Source organism: Phalacrocorax carbo, chromosome 1 (genome assembly GCF_963921805.1).
Source record: "Phalacrocorax carbo chromosome 1, bPhaCar2.1, whole genome shotgun sequence".
In the NCBI taxonomy this organism is placed as follows: Eukaryota; Metazoa; Chordata; class Aves; order Suliformes; family Phalacrocoracidae; genus Phalacrocorax; species Phalacrocorax carbo.
In genome coordinates this window covers 30,936,573-30,959,948 of record NC_087513.1, presented here as the reverse complement: position 1 = coordinate 30,959,948, position 23,376 = coordinate 30,936,573, and the positions used below count along the sequence as shown (strand labels likewise).

The following is a 23,376-nucleotide window of genomic DNA, read 5'->3' as shown; positions in this document are numbered from 1 at the left end:
TTTTGAGTTGCTGACTATAAACCAGGTGGAACGCTACTCAGTGTCAAAAACAATATGACAATTTAAATGTTTGAAATATATTTAGATGTTGGGAAGATTTAAATCATTACCTCAGTCAAATTCCACAATGTGAGCTCATGGTAATTTTGATTGCCCAGTGGGTCAGTTAGAAAAGTCTGGGGAAAATGATGCCCTTCCTTCAGAAGCAGCCCAAAAGAGAAGAAGAAATATACTGGGTCATCACCCTGCAGCACTAAAATAGTCATTCACCATCTTGTTGTATTAGAGTGTAGGCATACTTCCTGGTATAGAAATACATCATTAAATAAGGTGTCTTGTCCAAATATTTATGACTTAATTACTTATTTGTATAAAGACAAACTTCTGCTTTAAAAAGCCATGAAACTTTAATGAGGACAGAAGGCAGGAGAGAGAGATGACCTGTGAAACAAATTCTATATTTATCTCCAGGGTAGCAGTTGAGAAAACGTCCCACAGTTATTACGTGACCTGAGAATAGAGAACAGGTTCTGACTCAATTAACCTTTTGGCCATATAGAAAAGTTCTTTAAGAAAGTAAGTGGTGTTTTCTTGAAGGCCAGAATTTGTACACTTTGCAAACTCCAATCGGTACTTCTTTAAAACTGATAAACACATGAAGAAGAATACTTACTTTTAACTTTTCTTTTCAAAATAAGTATTAGAAGGACCGAACCATATTCTTAGCCTGCACATAAATTTTCTTTACTTGGAAGAAATGACAAGAACAGACAATATGTACCAAATACTAATACAGGACCAGACGACAGATAAAACAGTAATGAGGGGGAAGGTAAGGGACGAAACTCACAGAAGTAAAAAAGTTAGTTTAGTCAACCTGGCAGACACATTTGTTGTGCTTCTAATCTAGTCTTCTATTATGTGCAAAGCATTGTTGTGAATCTATGAAATGAATTCTAGGATTAAGGCTTCACAAATTTATCTGCTCCTGAGCCACCTAACATCCTTATGAAAAGATACATTTTTATTTCTATTTTAATGGCAGCATTCTACCTTTGTGGAGCATATGGACTACAATTGCTGCTGCAGGTAATTGGGCAAATAGCAATCAAGAGAAGTTTTTCCAATGAAAATGTTGTTTTTCCATTGCAATTTAAAATATTTTCAGCACTTTTGCTGATTTGAAACTCCAGTTAAGCACTGCAACTTTTCTATTCTATTCTGAGGTGCTTTCTGCTCATGGTTACTTAATTGTTTTCTGAAAATAAACAAAATCATTTTATTCACCTTAAAAAAATAACTCATTGTGGGGAGGAGGTCAAGAAAGCAAGGTTTCAGACCTGAAGTTTAAATGCTGACAATGTAGAAATACTAACTGAAGACAGAAGTCAATTAAAACATCCTAAAATTCTCAGCCAGGGTAACTTTATGTGCTTCAGCACGCTTTTCATCTTTTACATTTCTGAACTATTCACCTGCTTTACATACTCTCAGCGGTGCTATCCATTGTTCATCTTAGCTGTGAACTCCAAGTAGGGCCAGAAAGAAGAAAAGGTTTATTATCCTATTTATTTGTCCATTGTTCTAAGAAAATAAGCACAAGGCTGCTCTCTAATATAGTGGCACACTTTGAGCATTTGATTCTGTAAATTCCAAATTATTTGTCTATACTGAATGTGTTCTGGGTTTAGGAATCAGATTCTCTTTTTTATATATCTATATATAGCATATTCAATTAGCATTCTCAGCTAATATTGTAGCTCTTTCTTTAATTTCTTTTGACAAGAAATTTTATAAGTTACACAGTAAGAATTCTGGAATAAACTCTAGCATCAGCTAGAAAATATATTGCATAATTTTGTTTTTACTAGTTTTTCACATTTTTGTAAATAATTCAGATATTAGTATGCAACTTACCCCTTAGAGCTCTTTATCACAACCCATTATTTCAATGTAAATTAAATCTTTCTACAAAGACATTCTTAAGACATCAAAAATATAGTACTAAAACCAGTGCTGTTGGTCACGTGTTGACGTGTTAACCAAAAGACATTTCTAGGATTAGAAATAAAAACATATCAGGAGTTAGATATCTGATATGCAGTGACTATTATATCATCATAAAATACTGCCATTTTACAGAAAAGATTTAATTCATCTGCTTAAAGATTTTGTGTAATATCCATCAGTATGCAACCTATCTGAATGTATTGCCCTGTAGTCATACTTTGTCTCTCTCACTTTTAACTGTATTAGTTTAGTCAGACATTAATTAGACTTTCAGTAAATTCTTGATGCTACATGTAGCATTTACTTTTTGTGCACAAGGTATAGAGCACAAAGAGAGAGAAGTTATAAAAATCTCTTTAAAACAAAGCAATGTGCATTTCAAGAAATCTTCAGAATAGTACTGGAAATAACATTTTCTACATATGTTTAGACACATTTATTTGTTTGGGCAAAATTTTGTAAGGCATATTAAAAAACATGGCTATGTTTCAAACAGATGAACAAAACAGAAAAGACACAAAAAGACTACTCTCGTAATCCATCTGACGATCCAGAAAACTTGAAAGTCGGATGTAGGATAATATGGTATCAAATTTTACATGAGGAAATGAACTGTAATAAGAAACATAAGTGAAATGAGGACAGTTTCAAAACTGTCTTCAATGGGCAAAGGTAGATTTTTCTCCACTGCGTTAAAAATTAAAGAAAGGTTTAACTGACCAGATTGACAAAGGAAGTTGCCCCAAATCACCCTTTTTCAAGAAATCTTCCAAGTTTGAAGAATAGCCTTTTCACCACACTGAATATAGCATCTCAGTGTTCTGACATAAAAGTAAGGTTGGAAATGGAAAGACAGCTAGAACGTATCTGTCTCAAACAAATTATTTCAAAAGGAATTTTGTATTTTGAAAGTCAATAATACACAAAACAACAGGAAAAAACTGTAACTGCTTGAAGAGATGTTATAAACAGGGTGAAGGCTATAAAAAATCACATTAAATGAATGAAACATGGATTTTGGATTCATAAGCAGGTTGATGCTATTAGTCATAAGCCTGATACTTAAGCTACTTTGTTTTGTGCAAAGGTGGCATATTTGTGCTCTGCTTGTCAAACAGTGTCTTTTTTTCTATAGTATATTTAAAAACAAATATGAAAACATCATTATTAACGAACAATGTAAGCAGCACTACAGATAGACTGAAATCCTAAACTTAAAGTAAGTATTTAATCAGCCAATTTTTAAAATTAAAATATTTAGAATCAAGAGAAATAACCATCCATCATGCAAAACAATATCATTTTCTTTCTTTTGCCCATTAGGCCGATGGCCCTTTTCTTATTCTGATAAGTGAACAGCAACATGAAACAGCCGGAAATTTTGTTAGTTTATATGCCTAGGAAAAAGAAGTTCATATCACATTGGAATTTAATCCCAAAGCACCTTGTACTTTGTAGAGAGCCACGATTGTAACTCAGAGCCGTATTACTCGATTAGTATGGTCTTCCTTTCAAGCTAATTAGAATTAGGCTAATTAAGTGTTTTCAAAACCCTCTTTTGGACATACTTTTACATGGTGGTGTGCTGTGTTGCTTGCCTTTACCACTGCTTGGAGCCAGCTTAGAGACCTGCCTTTTCAGGAATGAAGACATGCTCTAATATGCATAAATCTACAAATTACTTATATTAATTTATATATATACATGTTTTACACTATATGAAATTTGTTTACATACATATATACAAAAGTATGCAGATGACTAACACAGTCTAGTGTCTGACTTAAGTTCACAAGTCACTGGAAACAAGCTCATGCGATAACCTCATTGCAGCCTTTCAGAACTTAAAGGGAGACTACAGGAAGGATGGGGATGAACTCTTTAGCAAGGCCTGTTGTGACAGGACAAGGGGTAATGGTTTTCAACTAAAGTAGGGTAGATTGAGACTGGATATAAGGAAAAAAATTTTTACAATGAGGGTGGTGAAACACTGGCACAGGTTGCCCAGAGAGGCGGTAGATGCCCCATCCCTAGAAACATTCAAGGTCAGCTGGACGGGGCTCTGAGCAACCTGATCTAGTTGAAGATGTCCCTGCTCACTGCAGGGGGGCTGGACTAGATGTCCTCTAAAGGTCCCTTCCAACCCAAACCACTCTATGATTCTAAGGTACACCGTGGAAGCAGAAAAACTAAACAGCAGACTATCTTAGCCAAAAAGGATTTGAAACTAGAGTCAGGCCTAAGGTTCATCTAATGGCTTTTGTCCAACACAGGCTAAAAGCAGACGGAAGATGGGATCATCCCATCTGCAGATACACTTGTGTTATCTAAAACCAAATTCACTAGAAATGCATACGCGCACACACACAGAAAGCCGGACAGAGAGACATGCAAAAACAGTGTTATGGCAAACTCCATCCAGGAATATATACAGTAAATTAACTGTTAATGAGCTGCATATGTCAAAAATAAGTTCTTTCCTCTCTTCCTCTTTCTGGAATAGCTTTGTGCTAATATTGCTAAAACCACACTGAAATCAGTAATTCACAAAACTTTCTTCAACAAAACCAACACTTTACCTGGGTTTTCACTTACATATGTTGCTCACCATTATTTGTTTTAGCTTATGGGTAATTTATTTTCCAAGTAAAAGTAGAGTTTACAATAGACCTTGGAAGAGTGACCATGGCATATGCAGTAATTGTTAACATGAAAGCCACCATTTCACATTTTTCATGGCTTCAGGCAAACCACTAGTAAATTTCTCTTTGCAAAACTTTAATTCTGAACCTTATAATGTAAAACATTTTATTACAACATCTATCTCATTCCATATAAGCATGTTTGGGAATGGTTTGTCAATGAAAGTGAGAATGATTCCATGCTTCCTTGAGATGTTATCAATAAACTACTGCAAATTAGTTACCAAATAAGCCCCAAGTTGCTGTTGCTAAATGTTTCATTTCCACAAGCTCTTTAGAGAGTCAGTGCATTATCCCACTAACTACTGAAATACGGAATTATGTGGTATTAAAGGTGAGGTATGTGTTTATAGAGCCTATTGACTGCTTTCAAAAATAAAGACCTATAGCCTTTCATTGTTTAAAAGCAGTTTCTCTCTTTCTTTAAAACCTTTAAAAAGCCTACGAAGATTTTAATATTCACAGGCTTTACACACAGGTGAAATAATAGAAGTATGGTTCTCAGAACAAAAAGATTTGCCATGTATTATAGAGCTCTCTAATACTGCAGCTCTTCTGAAAGGGTTGATTAATCATACTATTTAAAGGTTGTGACACATTTATGCTCAAACTAATACAGGCAAAGCTAGTAATTCACAGTTACAAACCTGTGCAAGAGACAGCTTGTGTGTTGGGACACTTGATTTTAAATTCTGGACCTTTTTGGACCCTGCCTGTTGCTCTGTGTTGAAGCCAGTTAATTAGTACATCTTAACACTTTAGTGATTTGTGTGTTAAGAAAAAAAATAAGGCCTAATTTGTTGTTTGGAACAGCACTGAAAAGCCTTTGTCATTTAGGTTGACTCAGAAGAACCATAAAAACTGTAAAGAATAAGAATAATAATTCATATTGTTCTTCCCCTTAGCCAAGATCATAAAATTTTAGACTAACTTAAAAAAAAAAAGCAATTTGCAAAGCATTTATTTAAAACACAGAAATAGGTGTTGACCATAAATATACCAAAGATGTCAGCCTAATTTATAAATAAATATTTAAATAGGTTTTAGTGAATTCTGAACATAGATCTTCACGCTTTATAGAGCCAAAATTTATTCAAGGAAGAGCAGTATGAAAATCTGCATAGTGATACACTGGATATTTGGTGCCATCAACACCCTAGAATCCTTGGAGTACAGTTATGCTGATGTTGGGCAAGGAAAAGGTCATACTGGCATATGCAAAGTAAAAGCTTCTCTCACCAGTTCATCCAAGCCAGAATACTGACCTTTCAATTTATTTGCTTTACAAGCTTTCAAAGCATTTACCCATGAAATATATGCCGTGCTGCACCTGTTTCTGCCCCTTCCTTCCACCAGGAAGAAGAAAAATAGACTGCACCCATGATTTCACCTTCCCACAGTTTAAACTGAGAAATGGGGTTGCAGCAGCTGACTCCAGAAGTATTACAGCGAGGAGGCAGATGTTGATCAGGCAGTACTTATCCTATCCATAAGTGATCCTACTGCCTGCCCCATGCACAGTCTGCACTGGAAAGAAGGGAAATCCACATAAGCAGAGTCTATGAACCAGGTCTTGGGCTGACAGCTCTGCCCTGGTTTTAGATTGGTCAGGTGTTGAGCCCTACTAAAGCGGACCACTTCAGAGGGGTTTTTAAATCAAGAATACAGGAGTCTCTGCAACAAAGGAAGGAATAGATCCCAAACAAGCAGCAAGGGCCAGCCTTCCCTCTGACACCCTTGAAAGTGTCTGATGCATAACACCTTGAAAAGGAAGCAGAGGACTGAAATCTCCATCCCTCTGGACAGAAGCTAGCAACGACAAAGACCTGAGCAGTCAGCAGCGAAGACTTCTGAGAAAAGAAAGGCAAACTGCTTTTTTTTTCAAAATTAGGAGTGAGGTGGGAGAACCCAATTGCATGTTCTTTGCACAACCACAAAAAGGAGGGAAAGACTGGGCACAGGGAAGATGAATCAGTGGAAAGTGAGATTCAAAGCCTAAGGTAATTTATAGTTAGCTCACTTAGGAATATTCAATTAAAGGCTTTGAAATGCAGTGTAGGCAGCTATGAAGAGTTTGGCTTCTCTCCAAAAGTAGCTGCACTCACACCCAGGACGGGGACGGTCTCAGGAGGGGTTAGTGGAATTAATGGAATTACTAGAATCTTCTCTCTTGGTCAAAAGTTAGTGCTCCTGCCTGACATACCAAATTATTCACCATTTAGGTTACTCCTGAGGCACATTTGTAAATGGCAATATTGAGTCTCCTTTATGTTCAGTTCAATATTCTCCATTTGACATAACAGCAGCCATGATAAAAATATGTGGCCTGAGAGTACAGTTAGGAAAATATGGGAATGAATCAGCAGTTTGATTTCTCCCTCTTCAGCCCAGGCATTTTAACCTGTTGGGTTTCCAGTTTGAATGTTATTACTATTTCATTAAGGCCATAACTATCTGTGTTCCGGTTCCTGAAAGCCTATTTGGCATAACATTCGAATTAGCAGTAATGAGAAAAATACATTCTTCCATCATCAAGTTTGTTACCTTGATGAATATCTCTCTGCAGGAAAATATGAAATTAGTTAATGTATCTGCCTATTAAAGCCACTTCAGGAGATGGCTGAACATATAGGTGCCCTATTAGCTAAAGATAAGGCCCAAGGAAGAAGCACAAATGTATCTAAAAAGTGGATTTATTACAGCTATTTCTTACAGCTACTTATAGAAGAAGTAGATGTCAGCAAAATTAAGCGTGCTAAAAGATCACACTAAAAAAAGTCAGGCAATCTGGGGGCATTTGGATTTTGCATATAAGATGATAGGGACGCTTATATGCATTTTTTGTGCATATAGGGCTTTTTGTGACTTTCCTGTAGCTGAACATAGATTATCTGTCACAGTAACAAAAAAACAAAACAAAAAAAAAAAAAACCAAACAACAACACACCACAACAACCCAGCGGAAGATACTGAAAAATTTTACCTGAACAACAGAGTGAGGCTTCTATTTGGTGATCAAAGTCACAGATGGGAATAAAACTTTGGGTAAAACATAAGGCCTTTGGATGACAATTTGGTTTAGAGAATATTATAAAGGGGATTACTGTTTCCAGAACCATCTATAGAAGTAGAAATCAAAGACTATAATATGGATATTAGTTTCCTTTTTTCTTCTGAACTTTTTGCAGTGTCACTTAACTATTAGCATGTACAGGTAGCCAAACCACTCTTTTATAATGTTAAGTAAATGTAAATTACTAAACTTATATTTGCTTTATTCATACTTGCTGGGGTAAATATTGAAAAGACCTGGTTTATTCCCACTGGTTGGAGAGTTAGAAATTCCCATGCTTGCAAATATTCAAAAGTATCAAAAACAGTTTCATAGAATTTAGAATATACAGATGGGCACTGGATTTACACAGAAATCTGCTAAGTAGGGTTTATCTTTGATAAGCAAAAAAGGACTGGAAAGATCTTCCTAAAATACTAAGCCTAGCTCCTTCTTCTGTAGGCATGAAGTCAGCTATTTGCAAACCAGCCTCTTTTATAAATATACCAATCAGTATCTTTAAATAGGGTTTTTGGTTGGTTGGTTGGGTTTTTGTTAGTGGTTGGTTTCATCTGAGTCATGGTTGTTCCAGTTTGCTCTTGGTTTTGGTTTTCTACCCAAAGTATTTCCAATGGAAACTTGTCCCAGGATTTGATGACTCAAACATGAAGAAAAAAAAAAGTCACTTACCCATTTTGTTCTTCTGCTAGTTTTACCTCATTGTGTACCAGCAGGATGTACTTATCGGCAGGAATCTTATTTTCTCCCCAACTCTCCTACGCTATACAAGGCAAGGTTTTATAAACCCCTCCGTACTATGGGCTCTGCTCTCATCTGAATAGTATTTAATTGCATGTGTTCCAGTTTGAGTTCACTTCTTTGTTCAAGTACAAAACCACAACTGAATGAATTATTCTAAATGAGGTGTCCAAAGTGGTACTAATTCCTGATCACTTCTGGAATAACTTTCCTGGTGCCTCCTAGGACCATATTTGCTTTTTTTCACAGCTGTGCCATGCTGTCAGCTCATAATTCTGGAGCAACCAGTAAAATAGACATGTTCTCCTCCTCAGTAATTTCTAAGTAATAAGCCCACAACTTACAGCAGAATTGCATGTTATTGGCTCTAAATGACCTTTCATCATAGACTACTTAGAGTGTAATCCCATTTCTATTATTAAAGTTCAAACAGCCCTTCTGAATGATATTCCTATGTTCCTCTGAGCTGCTTATCGTGGGAAAACTCCCCTCCTCCACTTGTCCTCCCTTTGCCTCCTTCTCACAGTGATGTCATAATAAAATGTACTTGTCACTAAACTATTATTTATATTATCTACTGCATTTTATACTGTATTTTTTTCCCATATATTTGAATTAAGTTATTTTAAAATGTTCATTCTTCTTCTCTGGTAAGTAGAATTACAAACTCAATCATTAACGCTTAATTGTTTCTCAGTATCACATGGTCCTGGTCCTCACCAGGTAAACTGACACTCTTGTATCAAAACAGGTGCTAGCTTTTTCTGAGAGTACCTGTCCCAGTTATTGTATAAATAAATATTGGTTTAATCTTTTGTGATAATACTGATGAGAGTTGGAGGCTGAATGCACTTTTGTGGAAACATACTGGTTACATCGTAAAGGAAATTGTCAGTATTACCAAGCCCTGAAGACCTTATTTCTTTGCTGTGAGCATAAATTTAAGGATAATGAATAGCAATGCTTTTAGTGTACCTTCAGACATGTTGTGAATCCGTGCAATAAGACGGTAGAAAGCAAACGTAACCAGTACAGGATTGAAACAACACAAATACTCTGGAATATTAAAAATTGATATTTCTTAGCTGAGGCAAATGAGTTCTGATACCTCTATGTAATCTAAAGACATTTATTTTATTTCACCCAAAAGCATCCAACTAAGTCAAGCCAAGGACATGTCAGCTTTACCACAGCTGTCATTCTCCCTCTCATTTAACAGTCAAGGAGTTAAAGAAGAAAATCTATATGAGACTGGCTGCTCATTAATTGTGCACACAAACACACACATAAATCCCTTCAAAGCATATTAGCTTTACAAGTAATCCCATCACCCAAAATGGTTCATGAACTATGCAACGTATATTAAGAATAATTATTCATCAGACATATCAGGTATCAACTGCTGATGACTTAAGACTCTTCATTTCAAAATAAATTGGCATTAACACACACAGAATATAGAATGTATTTCTATTTTCAAGTGAAACTAACTTTCTGTAGTACTGTTTTTATTGTCACATGACCCTACAGAGTCATGGGGTTTGTAGGCCCTAAAAATGAGAATTTCCATCTTTGCCTTCGTTTTCTACCCTGTTTGACAGAAAAACTAACTGGTAAACAAATTCATATATTGGACATGCCGAATAAGAATACTTATTAGCCAGATACCTAATTTCCCTAAAGCTCTCTGGCAATTTGTTAGATTTTTGTATCTCTTTGACACTTCCAGCTTTTTTGTGAACAATTCTGATCTTTAAGGAATAGTTTGGAATCAGTTCCAAGTTATTTAAATACTTATACTTTAAAAACATATCCCCTCAAACCAGATTCATCTGGCTGTACTAAGGCAACCTTTTGTTTCTGAGCACACCGGTTGAGCATACACAATTGCTAGTAGTGGGGGTTTTAATTCAATTGCTAATAGTTGATATAAGTGCTTGGTCAGCACAGAATACATGTGCTGTTCATGTGGGGAGAATGTGCTGGCCCCAATATAATGCAAGTATCTTTGGGTGTGTATTTGCAGTCATGTATTAAACTTAAGCTAGGAATTTTGCCAAAATGGACTCAGTTTCCAAGCAAAGGTTTAGTCAACTGCTGAATACATTGCCATCCTCGCAGCCTTGTTTTAGCCATTATCATTGGAAAGGCACTTCTTTCTATTTCAATCTAATAATGAAAATGAGTACTCATATTTGATACTATCTAAATGGTACACGGATGCAAAGTGCAGGACAGAACATCTGCTGTCTGTTTTACTTATTAATACTTTCATTTTTGTTTTAGTAGGAAAAAACCAACCAAAATGCATACATATAACCTCTCAAATACAAACATATGTGTACACTTTCATAAGCATGTAATACACTCAGTCTGTATTCCTTAAAGATGCAGTGGTTTTAAGCCTCTTTTGTTTACTTTGCCTCTTTCTCAGTGCTATAATGCAATCCTCAGTGTTTGAGCACCAGACTTCAAATGAGAGATCTATTCAAAACATGCCCAGACAAAATAAGTGGTTTCCTTAGTAATGGGAACTATGTGAAAGCCTCTGAAACAGCTCCTCCTCCAGTAAGTCATTATGTGCATGATCCTTTCTACCCCCATCTTATTAATGTAAAGATAACTTTACATTTAAATAAAAATACCTAATGTGCGCCCATGATTTTTTGGCAGTCAAATTACAGAGGAGAGGGGAAACATTTACTGCATTCCTAACTGAATAGTTTAGTTTTTAATCAGTAAGGGTGTTGTAAGTTCCAGTGACCTTTTAATTAATTTTCTAGATCTGCAAGTTGAAAAAAATGAAATTGTGTAACTAAACTACTAAGAACTTCATGTAGGTACCCATTACACTCCAATAGTTTAGTGTATTTGATTTAAACTATCATTAGCTAACCATATCTGAACACACACTGCACATATCCGTGCTTTCCTTGTCAACACCAAGACAGCTTCATAACAATTACCCATGACCACAGTTTGAGGACGCTATTGATAGCATGGGAAAATTACTATAACACTTCTTTTAATCTCAGAGTAAAAGTAAATAAAAGCAAAATGACGTTCTAGTTCTAATATTTAGCTTAGTGACTCTGTTTGTACAGATTTCTAAATCAGCAACATAGCTTTCATGTAAATAGTTATGAAAAGCAAATACTCTAGAATTACTATTGTTGTCCATCCATTTTTTAATATTAAACCACAATAAAATGTAAAAAAAATAGTTTTTGTTTAGGTTCATCAAAAAAAAAAAAGAAATACAAGTGTGACGTTCTGCCCATGAGAAACACACTGAGGCTTGCCATATACACTTGAAAAAATAAATGTGACATTATCAGGGAAAGTGGCTAAATTAAAAATTATTAGTGGGAGAAGGAGGTTCCCTCTCTCTGATCATGTACTATTTGCCACACCGCACAGTGTTAACAGAAAAAGGGTAAATCTGTTTCAGATAAAAATTCAGTTAATTCTCCATAGAAAGGAAAACAGTTATGAGCAAGCAAATAGAGAAAATCCTCTCTATAAAGACAGAAAGTCCAAGATTTATCACCACCCATAAGAATTATAACAAGTCAAAATTGGAATGAAAATTCAAGGCCCTATATTCAAATTATCACTGCCACCATTTTCTTCATCAACCTCAGATACAGATTAAATCAAAGAGATAAATATTTGTATGTATATATAAATATAAATATAGATATAGTAAAAAGTATATCCCATGTGCATACCGGATCCCATGAGCCACAAGCAGATCCTTATGAAATCAACAAGGGCATCTCAATCTTAAAGATCTACCACTGAGAAGATCCCAATAAATTATATCCAATTACTATAGGTTACAAAAACTGAGATGTCACCACAATTAAGACATAAACATATTGAGGTGAAATCAGTTTTAAAATTGAAGACATACACAGAGCTTGATAACCTCTTTACAGATCCCATATTTCCTCTATCTAATCCAGCTGCATGTAAAGATTCTCTAGCTGCTTCTCACTACTCCATCCTCATTAAGTTTCCCACGTGGCATAGCAAGGTTGTAGTTGCTATGTGTGACTCACTTCCAGCCTTCAGCAGATGCTGGTACACCAGAGATTCTTGCCTATTAAAACAGAGCCAGGGATGAAAATTAGAAGAGCTTAGATATCACTCTTGAGTTAGACTCAATAGGTATAAACCATGTTAAGATTTTTCAGACCTCAGGCCATTCCTGAGGAAAGCTGACTATAGCTCTGGGAGGTATAATGAGGAAAGAGACTATAGCTCTTGCCTGGGATCTTGTCCTTTCTGTTTTGTAGCACACAATTGCTACATGAATACGTGAATTTGCTGGAATATGCAAAATCTCCTTGATCACCAAGATAAGCATCAGCTCAGCACCACTGCTTTCGTTCATCCCCATGACACATGATCGATTTTGTTTTCACTATACATCTCCTATTACTACGCAGTTCCAGATCTTGCTAAATCATGTAGCACCTACGACCTACATAGCTTTTAATGAAGTAACTGGTGCTTTGTATAGATGTGAACTTTTTTCCTTATGTGAAATCCTTTATAGGTTCCTTGCCTAGATTTGTTTCGATCTGCTTTATCTCTATCCTATCAACACTAACTCTGAGATCTGATAAAATAAAGTTGGTAGCAGGTTAAGTAATCTGAGCATAACACTTCCCATTATGAAGTACAACTGTATTTAGAAACTTGAACTCATTGTTGGCAACAAGCTTTTCATCTTCAAAAAAGACAAAAACTAGAGCTAGAAATGTTGCTTTTGCTTATCCTTGAAAAAATGATTCAGTTTCAGAGGGATCCACATTAATAAAAGTTACTTCTTGTCTATATGGAAGCATAGCCCTTAGGAGAATGTCAATAGTTAGTTGCCATAATATCTAAAAACGCACATGATAACATTGTACTGAAAATACTGGCAGAATGGGATTACACGAAGTGGTGGCACTTTTTCACTATTCCAGCAAAATCACTTAAAGACAACTGCTTACAGTTAATAAGTCAATTAATACCTGATGAAGCTACAAGACAGATTTCCTTGAATCTGAGCAATTCTGGACCTTCATTCAGAAAGGAATACCTCCCCACACCTCACACGGAAAACACACTGAGGCTATGCTTTGCAGAACTGGTGAAAATCAATCTGTCAGACACCAGTGCCTTTCTTTTTTAATCTAAGGGCTACAAGAGGAAAGTGCAAAGAACCACCACTTACCCTCTTCATTTATGTTATATGTTTCCTTTAGTTATGGTGCATCAGAAACCAAGACGGGGCACAGGTAGTCATACATGACAAAACTATTCAATAAGTGTCTGCTCTTTTACACTTCGACATAATCTGTATGGATACACACTTAGAAATAATATTTTTTTTAATTGCCAATTTCTGACACAAAACGTGTCATCTTAGAATTTAAATCTAACACTTGTGGATTTTTGTCCTGGTTTCAGCCAGAATAGAGTTAATTTTCTTCCTAATAGCTGGTACAGTGCTGTGTTTTGGATTTAGTATGAGACTAATGTTGATAACACAGTGATGTGTTAGTTGTTGCTGAGCAGTGCTTACACTAGTCAAGGACTTTTCATCTTCCCATGCTCTGCTGGGTGCACAAGAAGCTGGGAGGGGTGGGGGCACAGCCAAGACAGTTGATCCAAACTGGCCAAAGGGATATTCCATACCATATGACGTCATGCTCAGTATATAAGCTTGGGGTAGTTGGCAGCAATTGCAGCTCAGGGACTGGCTGGCTGGTGTTGAGAGGTTTCATCACTTTTTTTTTTTTTCCCCTGGGTTTCACTTCTCTATCTCATTTCCCTTTTCATTACATTTACTATTAGTATTAGTATTTTTTGTTTCAATTATTAAACTGTTCTTATCTCAACCTACAAGTTTTCTCACTTTTACTCTTCATATTCTCTCCCCCATCCCACTGGGGCATATGGGGAGTGAGGGTGCAGCTGTGTGGTGCTATTTGCTAGCTGGAGTTAAACCATGACAGTTTTCTACTTTAACTGCATGGTATTTATTTCAGGTTTTAACTATACGTGCTGCATTCTAAACACAGGTGTGTTCTCAGAGACTAAAAATACTATAAAAGGTCATGGTTAACTCCCTGAACCACAAGAAGCATACAGAATATTAAAGCCCAAGGAGGCTCCGCCTTTCTATGTAATGAAAAAATGAAAAAGTTTTTAAATCCTCTTTCAATTTTGAGAAAAATGCAGGCATAGAACCACTGTATTGTAATAACTATAGTATCATATTAATTGTCCAATACAAACAAATAATTACTTAATTTTCATGTACACTCAGTAATCAGATAAAATGCGTACTAAATAAATACCTGCAGTTAGCCTACCTTATTTTCATCATCTCTCTATCAGTCTGAGATATTTTTTTAGAACCCTGTAACCTAATAAACTATATATATGATTCTGGTGAAATAGATTACAATTACTATCTTAAAACCACCAAGCATCATAGTGAAATCAGCAGGAAAATAACTTAATGAACCTTAATCATCGTAATTGTATTGGTTATAAAAGATATTTTTCTCCTGCAGATAGGTTGACAAAAAATATTCTTTAGCATTAGCTAAATTAAAAAATTCAATTATTTAACTTTTTTTATGAAACAGAATTTATTATGATATAATAACACTTTAACTAATATGTAAATGTATGCCTATCAAGGAGGTACTTTAATTGCATATGAAGTCTATCAGAAGAACTCACTTTCTTTATGCAAGTGTACTTTAGCTGATTTAATTATTTAGCCTCCTAATTACGCAGTCCATACCAATCAACCAAAATGAAGCACTTTTATAATCTTAATTTCACATGTCAAATCATCAAATATGTTTTTGCATGTGTCTCATGTTAACTAGAAAGCCAGATTTTGAATGAACAGTGAGTATGTGAGGTTAGGGGCAAAACCCAAGAAAGCTTTCATCTAGGGCAATGGTAGCCCCTACCTATTCTCTTTTTCCCAGATCTTCTGTTTCACCATTGATTGAGGTAGGAGAAATAGCAGTATTCAGTTGGCTTTAACATAACTTTTTTCTTTTTTTAATTTGCCCAAACTTTTTGGAAATTTATTCTCTTTTACTCCACCCACTGTTCCACCCCTGTAGCACAGGTTTACATCTTTTGTTTTGGGATCGTTTGTGACTAACCACATGGCTGGGATCAGGAAGGATTTCCATGTTTCCTCAGGGGGCTAGCAGTCTCACTTTTCTGGATTTTGGTTGTGCTTTCTTAACACATCCTGAGCACTCCCCCATCAGACATGGGCCCTTATGTTGGGCAGCAGGGAAGGCTCATAAGTTTACTTCGGGAAGTTTACAATGGTTTGTATTTGCAGCTCATGCTGGTGAACATTAAGTACCATCCGAGGCTCTAAGAGCCTCCTTGTGTGGCCAAAGGAGAGACAAAGTTTCACCAACGAGCCCTGAAACTACGGAAAGGTGATGTGACGTCTTTCTGGCCTGAGATTTTCCCTGTCCCAACCTGAGGCCAGAAGACCTGAAAAGTAACAAAAGATGGGTCAGCCCCAACCGTTTTTGTTATACTTCTTTAACTCACATTAGGAAAAAAAAAAAAAAATGTAATGCCCTTAGTAAGAGAATGGGAGAAAAGGGAAGGGCCACTTGGCCCTCCTCCCACCCTAGAGTATTTAACGTATTTGCAGTCTGTCACTTAAATGCCATTATTTCATATATGAGGAGGTCCGGCTCAGTTATATGAAAATTGAACAGCAGACATCTTTTAAAAATGTAAAACATTGCTCCCTGTACTTAGTTTAAATGCAGGATTCAAAAATTTGAGGCAGAAGGGGAAAAAACTGCTTTATTACAGCCACAACAATGTACGTACCAGTAACTCAAATAGGATTGGTTTTGCAAATTTTTCCTAACCAATTATAACAAACTGAAATTTATTCAAGAAGTTGCCATTAACTTTAATTCATTTTTCATAATAAGTGATTTTATGAAGTGTAAAATCATTTTCTTACAGAATAAAAACAAAAATAATGCAGTCCACAATCTCAGACTCAAAGTGAATCAAAATGATATATAGTATTCATAAAATAGTAACCATTTGATAATAGAATTTTGGTGCTATTGCTGTTGCAAAAAGTACATTAATTTACATTGTTTGCTAATCTTCAGAAATTTTTCATGCTATTATTAGACAGGACTCTGAGCCTTTCTTCAAACAAAGTAGAAGAGTGTGAAATCAGAACCACATTTCACTTTAATCCACTAGAGGGTGGCCTGCCTCAGTCAGGGCTGTCGTACCAAATTCATGCAAGATATCCAACATTTTCTTCCTTTTGACCTGTTGATAACCAACTCTCTGTATTTCGCTATTGTTCATCTTCTATTACAAAGTTATTTCCTTTATATAAAACAGTATGTATATTTTAAAAAACCCTTTTCCTAACAAAAACTTTCTCATTCATTTTTTTGTATATCTAGGATATATTTCAGTGTATACTTCCCTTAACTTGAAAAAAAATTCGTGAATTATTTTTCAATTTTTAAAACCTTTATAGTTTCCATGCCCTTTGTCCACAGATACATAACAAATAGGATAAAAAAAAAATTCTTCACCAAAGATTATGGCACAAGGGGAGAAGGGAGAAAGAAAGGGAAGAGAAAGGAAGGGAAGGAAAAATCTGTGCAGCCTTTTGTTTATATAATTAGATGGCCATAAAAGAGAGAGTAAAGTAGACAAAGACTGAAAGAAACTGACTTTATTTAACCAACCCTTTCCTCAGTTTATTCTGAATTTTTATTTCTCAGAAAGATGTTTAACCGCTCTTACTTTCTACTGATAACTGTATGTAATAAAATTTAATATTTTATACCATTTAGAAAAGGAGTATGAAAAATACTTTCCTAAACTACAAAAAAAAAGCAGCAAAACTGGGAGGGGGGGACACGACACACGAGCTTTTTTCTTGAATGGTTTCAACATGCAGTATGCTCTGAACTACAGCAGCCTTTGCAGAACTTCGGTGATCTCTAATCAGTTGTTCTGAACACAGATAACATCCTTATACAGCTTTTAAAAGGAGAAAAAAAAAAAAAAAAAGGGATTTAAACCTCCCGAGCTGTTCTGTACTAACACAAAACATGCCGTGTAACTCCCACAAATCGGAAGAGATCTGTGGAAGCGTGCAAAGGCTTGTTTCGCGTACCCGTACCCGAAGCAGCAGTGTCACGTAACAGACAGCTTCCCACGGCCAACCAGGCTGGCGCAGCCGCGCGTACTACGCGGCATCTGGGCACGCCGAAGCATTGGCTCCTCTCTGGGGAGTGGAAGGGGCTCAGTTATTAATGACCACTGAGCAGGCAGCACCATGTCAGTGTGACAACCGAGCGGGTGAACGATGCACCACTAACCACCATGGAAACAAGGAGAAATAAGAAGAGCTAGCGAGCATCCCTCTCTCTTCCCCCCCCCCCCCCCCGCCCCCGCCGCCTCTCTCCGCTGGATTGCGAGCCTCAGCCAGCCAGGCAGCAACAGCGCTCTGGCAAACGTAAGGGATCTCAGCTGGCAGCACAGAGAGTCTCTCATGTTGTAGGATATCAATAGATACATCTTTGTATTATATACTGTTAGACGCACGCACACCAACTCACACACACACATACATGAATGCACATCTATTCTGACTCTGGCTTTAATACAAGTATGTGGCTACCTGAACTAAGGAATCAAAATTACCGAGATGCAAGAACTCCTCCAGATCTGAAACTACTCTTATCATAGGGTAAGTTGATCTTTATTTTCAATTTTATCTTGACTTTTATTTTAATGTGCAACTCTTTCCCCTTTCTCCTTTTTGTAAAGTTATTTTATTAGCATATTTTCACATTTTACTTTCTGAATGGAAATGCAAATGCAATTTGCTTTTTGTGCCTGAGATAACCCTAAATATGCTTGCAAGAGTATCAGGTTTGTTCATTTTTTAGCTTGAAAGAACATCAAAGGATAAAAAATTGTAACGGGAGAACATTTCCCCTGATGTTTCAGATGCAAAATCAAATTACACAGTTGCTCTGTGTTTTGAAACCAATAAAACAAGATACAGGACAGCCTCCTTTCTTCTCTCCAGTGCTAGGATTAAGGGAAATGTTGTTTATGTCAGGACCTAAAAATCACTGAGCAGCGAGGCTGAATGAGCATATCACAAACAGTTATTGAATTTCTGCCAGGCTACATCTTAAGGATTGTGGCAAATGACTTCGCTTAAAAACGTCCCCTTTCCAGTCAGAAGGGACAGTGTGAATGTCTGATTACTGATGCAGCTGGAACGGACACGTTAGGTAAAAAGGATCGCATTAAGCAGAAGAGTTCTAATCTTCTTTGGTAATTAACAGGATCGCAGCAGGGTGCCTCTAAAGTATATTTTCGTGTAAGGAGACTGTTCAAATCCATCACTATAAAAGCTTTGTCTCTTTTAGTAAAGGAAGGCTCAGAACTGTTTGTCTTTGCTTTCCATGTCTTTATCTTCACATGTCTAGTTGGAGTTTTTGCCCAGTACTGCTGTTCAGAAACAGAAGAACCCAACATAGGGGGATAAAGAGGGCAGTAAATGCAGCAGGCTAGAAAAAAGACAGTGATTTTCTATTTAACCAATTTATTCTACATGAAATTCCATGCTAGCATTATTATTGCCTACTGTGTTTGTGTTTATGCATGTGTATGTCATTTCTTTCATGCAGTGTAACAGTACCTCAGTATCCCTTCAGATGAAAAAACATTCAGTAAAGTCCATCAGCATGGATCTGCGATTCATGCATCAGTGAAAGCCAGAGAGATTTTACTTACACCATGAAAAAGACAGGTTAGCTATCTAATGTGTGCTTCAAAGTGGGGAAAAAAAAAAATCTAAATCTTCCTGCATGCTTTTGTTTGCTTTTTAGAATACTATGTCTGTATTAAAAACAGTTCAGTATTTAGATTATTTCTCCTACCCCTTTTCTCCCCCCACCCCCTCACTACTGTACATGTTGGAGAACATCATAAAGCATCTGTTCCTTTGCAGCGATGCAATTATTTCCTTGTAATTTTAGAGTTACTGTGTTTTGAGAAACAAACATTGCGAAACAACCATCAACAGATAGCCAATGCCTGTAAGCCTGCCACCTTTCCATAAATGTCAGGAAACCGGTAGCTTAACAATAGGTATGGGAAGAAGTCAATTAATTCAGGTGACCTTTGTAAATGGTGACAATAAAGCAGCTCTGACAATATGCCACAGCATTCAATATTCTCTCTGGAAAATGAATGAGCTTAAGAAGAGGTTTCCTTTTCAGACTACAAAATGAAAGGTATTGAAGCATTAGCTCCTGCTATTGGCAAGCTTGCTTCCTCTGTTTCAGATGGTCTATGAAATCTGGTTAAAGGAAGCTGGCTTATTTTGTTATGTGTACCGCAATCTCTCATTCAATTAACTAAACAGCCTGTTTTCACCCACATTGCATGTGCATTTTAGTTGTTAAAGCAAGAATGTTAAGCTACTACTTTGGATTTTTACAGAATGGGCTATACAATAAGGGGAGAAAACCTGATTCTGATCTCTTCGTGCTATATGCAAAGGACTACTCAGATGAAACTTTCTCTATTATATACCACGGCACATGCTCAGCTTTTCTGAATCGTTATCCTTACTAATTTATAATGTAAAAATTAAGTAAATATAATTAAGTAAACTAATGCATATTGGGTTTTCCACATATACTCTAATGCGCTACTTTAAAACATTGTATAGATACGCCAAAGAGTTTCAGAAAAATGTGGTCATTCCAATCGTACGTGTACAGAGAAAATATGCTGTAGATGATCATCTGAGTATGAAGCATAGATATTCTTAAGCAGCAAACCAGTCAAAATGTATGGTGACTGTGTTTTGGTTAATACTCCCTCAAAGCTCCTGCAATAATGTTGTAGTGTCAGACAATGACTGGCTGATGTTGTTATGGCAACCTGAAGTACCGCCTCTCAGGGTGGTAGGTCTGAGCATGACATCACAGCATGCCTGTTTGGAGTACCCAGAAGTACATGAGTATTCCTCTTTTGCACCAGAATTAGACCAGATCAGCTAGGTAACATTGTTACCTGTAATGCAAATCAAAAATGTCATGTATAATCTTTGTTAACTGATCAAGAATGAGCAGCTTATGAAAATACTTGTGGCCTGTGAACCACTTGTGATCACTTGTCCCTTGACACTAGAGGGCAAAATTAAGTGTTTGCAGGTGAGAGCAAATCATTTAGCAGTGTTGCAGCCACTTTCTTTCACTCTTACCTCTAATCTTGATTATATGAATAACGATTCTAGAAGCTTTGCTACTTGGTGACAACTTTATATGTCTGGTGTTCAATAGCCAAATTTTAGAGCATATAAAGCAATAGAAGAAGATAAGCAGTAGTAAACAGAGTTTTTCAAGACAAGTTCTGTCTTACTTCTGAAAGTAAAGTCACAAGGGAGAAAAAATTAAACCTTTTTTTAAACTATAGGTATATGTTTTTAGTGAGCTACGGTACATCAATGTTTTACTTAATTCATACATCCTTCCTCCATATAGCACCATTGAAAGCTGAAGGAAAAGAAAACTCTTGAGGGAGACATTGTCAGAAAGCATCTTAGTAAACACTTTCACTTTAAAGTCCACAAACTCTATTTGACATCAACTAGCAAGAACTGACAGTGAAAAACTAATTTCCCATGTAGGACTTAAGGAACTATTTTCTGAAGACCAAAAAATGGACAGTTTCTAAAACACAATTTTTTTTTTTTTTTAACAGAATAAGTCTTTAAGCCCTCCTACTACTTCAGAAAGAATATTAATTCTCATTCTAACAATACAATAAGCAATTAAAATCCTTTACTTAAGGGAAAATGCCAGTAGAATTTGAGAAGAAACAGTAGTGACAGATGTCATTAGAACGGTCATTAAACACATTTGTATTAAGAGAAAAATCAATACTTCTCATTACAACTGTAATGTAACTGTAAAAAAAAAAAAATTTTCTGTGCCTTTTACTTATTCAACTGACCAGATCACAAACTGTAAAATGCCCTTATTGTGAAACAATGTTGTTCATAAAGATCTTTCCTTAATATCCTTGATGCCAAAAACTTTATTTAAACAAACAGTATGATCTTCAGGATTATACACAGAATCTATAAATGATGTCATCAATGTTTCCACAACAAATTAATTCCTCAGCTGACCTGAACTGATAAAGTTTTATTAGCACAGCACATGGAGATATACTCACTTGTGCCAGAGAAATATCCAATATGGATGTCAATCAGATTATTCCACTTTTGGTTCTTTGCAGAGTAGCTGAGTGTGCCACCTGGTGAGGAAAAGCATTTTCATGGGGGTGAAATACAAACTACTTTCACAATTTTGCTTAGTTCAGTTACCCTTGCCTACAGGATTTCCTATTCTTTATACATGGGAGATGGTGGTATATAATAAATCAACCATAATAAAAAGAATAGCAAAGAAATAAAAAGATAGTCAACGTGCATATTTTCTTCTCTCAGTATTTAAAGACATGTTCTAGTTGTACAAGCCAAAGGATATGTAATTTGATAAATAGGATTGTGTTTATTATATTCATTTACTTCTATTTTATGATTTCTTAGCTTTAATTTACAAAATGCTTGGAAGGACGAGCTACAGGTATGCTCTCACCCCTAGCATTCCCAAACCTGCTTACTGGTTTCTGCAAAGAACAAACAAATACAAAGAAATTAAAATGAAGGGAGGGTTTAATTTCATAAACACAATTTTATACAGCATATCCTTGAAACAATTTTCCTTCATTTAGAAATATTTCTTCTTCACAAAAGATTTATCTCAATAAAACTCACTCTCTTTCAGCTTGCCTCTTCGCTGTAACTGCTTGGCCTCAAGCAGTAATGCTCTAATTCAAAGGAAATAAGATCTCTGTATTCCCATTATTTCTATTCAGCTGCTGTATTTCTGGAATTCATTAAAATATCTGCCCCAAATTTAATGGTAGCTTAACTCTACTGACCTCTGCATTAGAGCAGAAAAGAATTTTTGCCTCTTTTCTGCTCAACTCCCACAGTCTCAGTCAAACTGGGAAATGCTTTTTGACAACATTGGCACAAAAAAAAATCATTTAGCAGTTCCCTTTCCTGCATAAGCATCTGTATTTAGAGGTAAACACTGAAAAGATTAATAAAATGCTACAGGGAATATTTTTTTTTCAAAATATCTACTGATCATTAATATTACCCCAAGAGTCTTTTACTAGAGGGTTCTTGTCATGCACATAACAACTACTCTGCCAGGAAAAACTTCCAGAACTACCAGAAAAAGTCTCTAAATAATTTCGTATAAGAAAGGTACAAACTTTAAGTTTAGCTGTACCAAAAATCCCCTGGACATCCAGCTACTAGTATAAAAAAAAAAAAAAAAAAAAAAAAAAAAAGCTGTTCACACAATTCTCTGTCTACGGATCAGACAAACTCAGAACTTGCCTGTTGAATAAACTACAGAATAATAGACCAGAATAAACATCAGGTAATAGAACACACAACAAAGAAAATCATCATAGAATACCATCTTCCTGGATGAGAGAGGACAACTCTCCTAATGGTCTTTACAAATGCAGTGTGATGGTCAGACATTACTAGGGCTCTTCTAGTGTGGTCTTGAGATGTTAGACGAAACCACAGCTGACAATCACGTTGGTTAGCTTTCTCATCATGGTGCTAAAACAAAAAGTCATCCTTATTTGAGACAGCACAAGAAATATATCCCTGACTTGGGATGCAAT

At 36.0% G+C, this 23,376-nt stretch overlaps 2 protein-coding genes across 4 annotated transcripts in view; one reads left to right on the top strand and one right to left on the bottom strand.

Moving 5' to 3' along the window:
* IMMP2L (inner mitochondrial membrane peptidase subunit 2) overlaps nt 1-23,376 on the bottom strand; it is a 481,592-nt gene that overhangs the window by 221,477 nt on the left and 236,739 nt on the right. The gene's annotated exons all lie outside the window — the stretch shown is intronic.
* The window catches only part of LRRN3 (leucine rich repeat neuronal 3), a 37,867-nt gene continuing 31,854 nt past the window's right edge, over nt 17,364-23,376 (top strand). Inside the window, exons 1-2 of one of the 2 annotated variants that reach the window (XM_064447479.1) lie at nt 17,364-18,319; nt 19,275-19,396. The gene's annotated coding sequence lies outside the window, so the exon portion shown is untranslated. The remainder of the gene's footprint in view (nt 18,320-19,274; nt 19,397-23,376) is intronic. The other variant, XM_064447472.1, reaches the window with a different exon arrangement.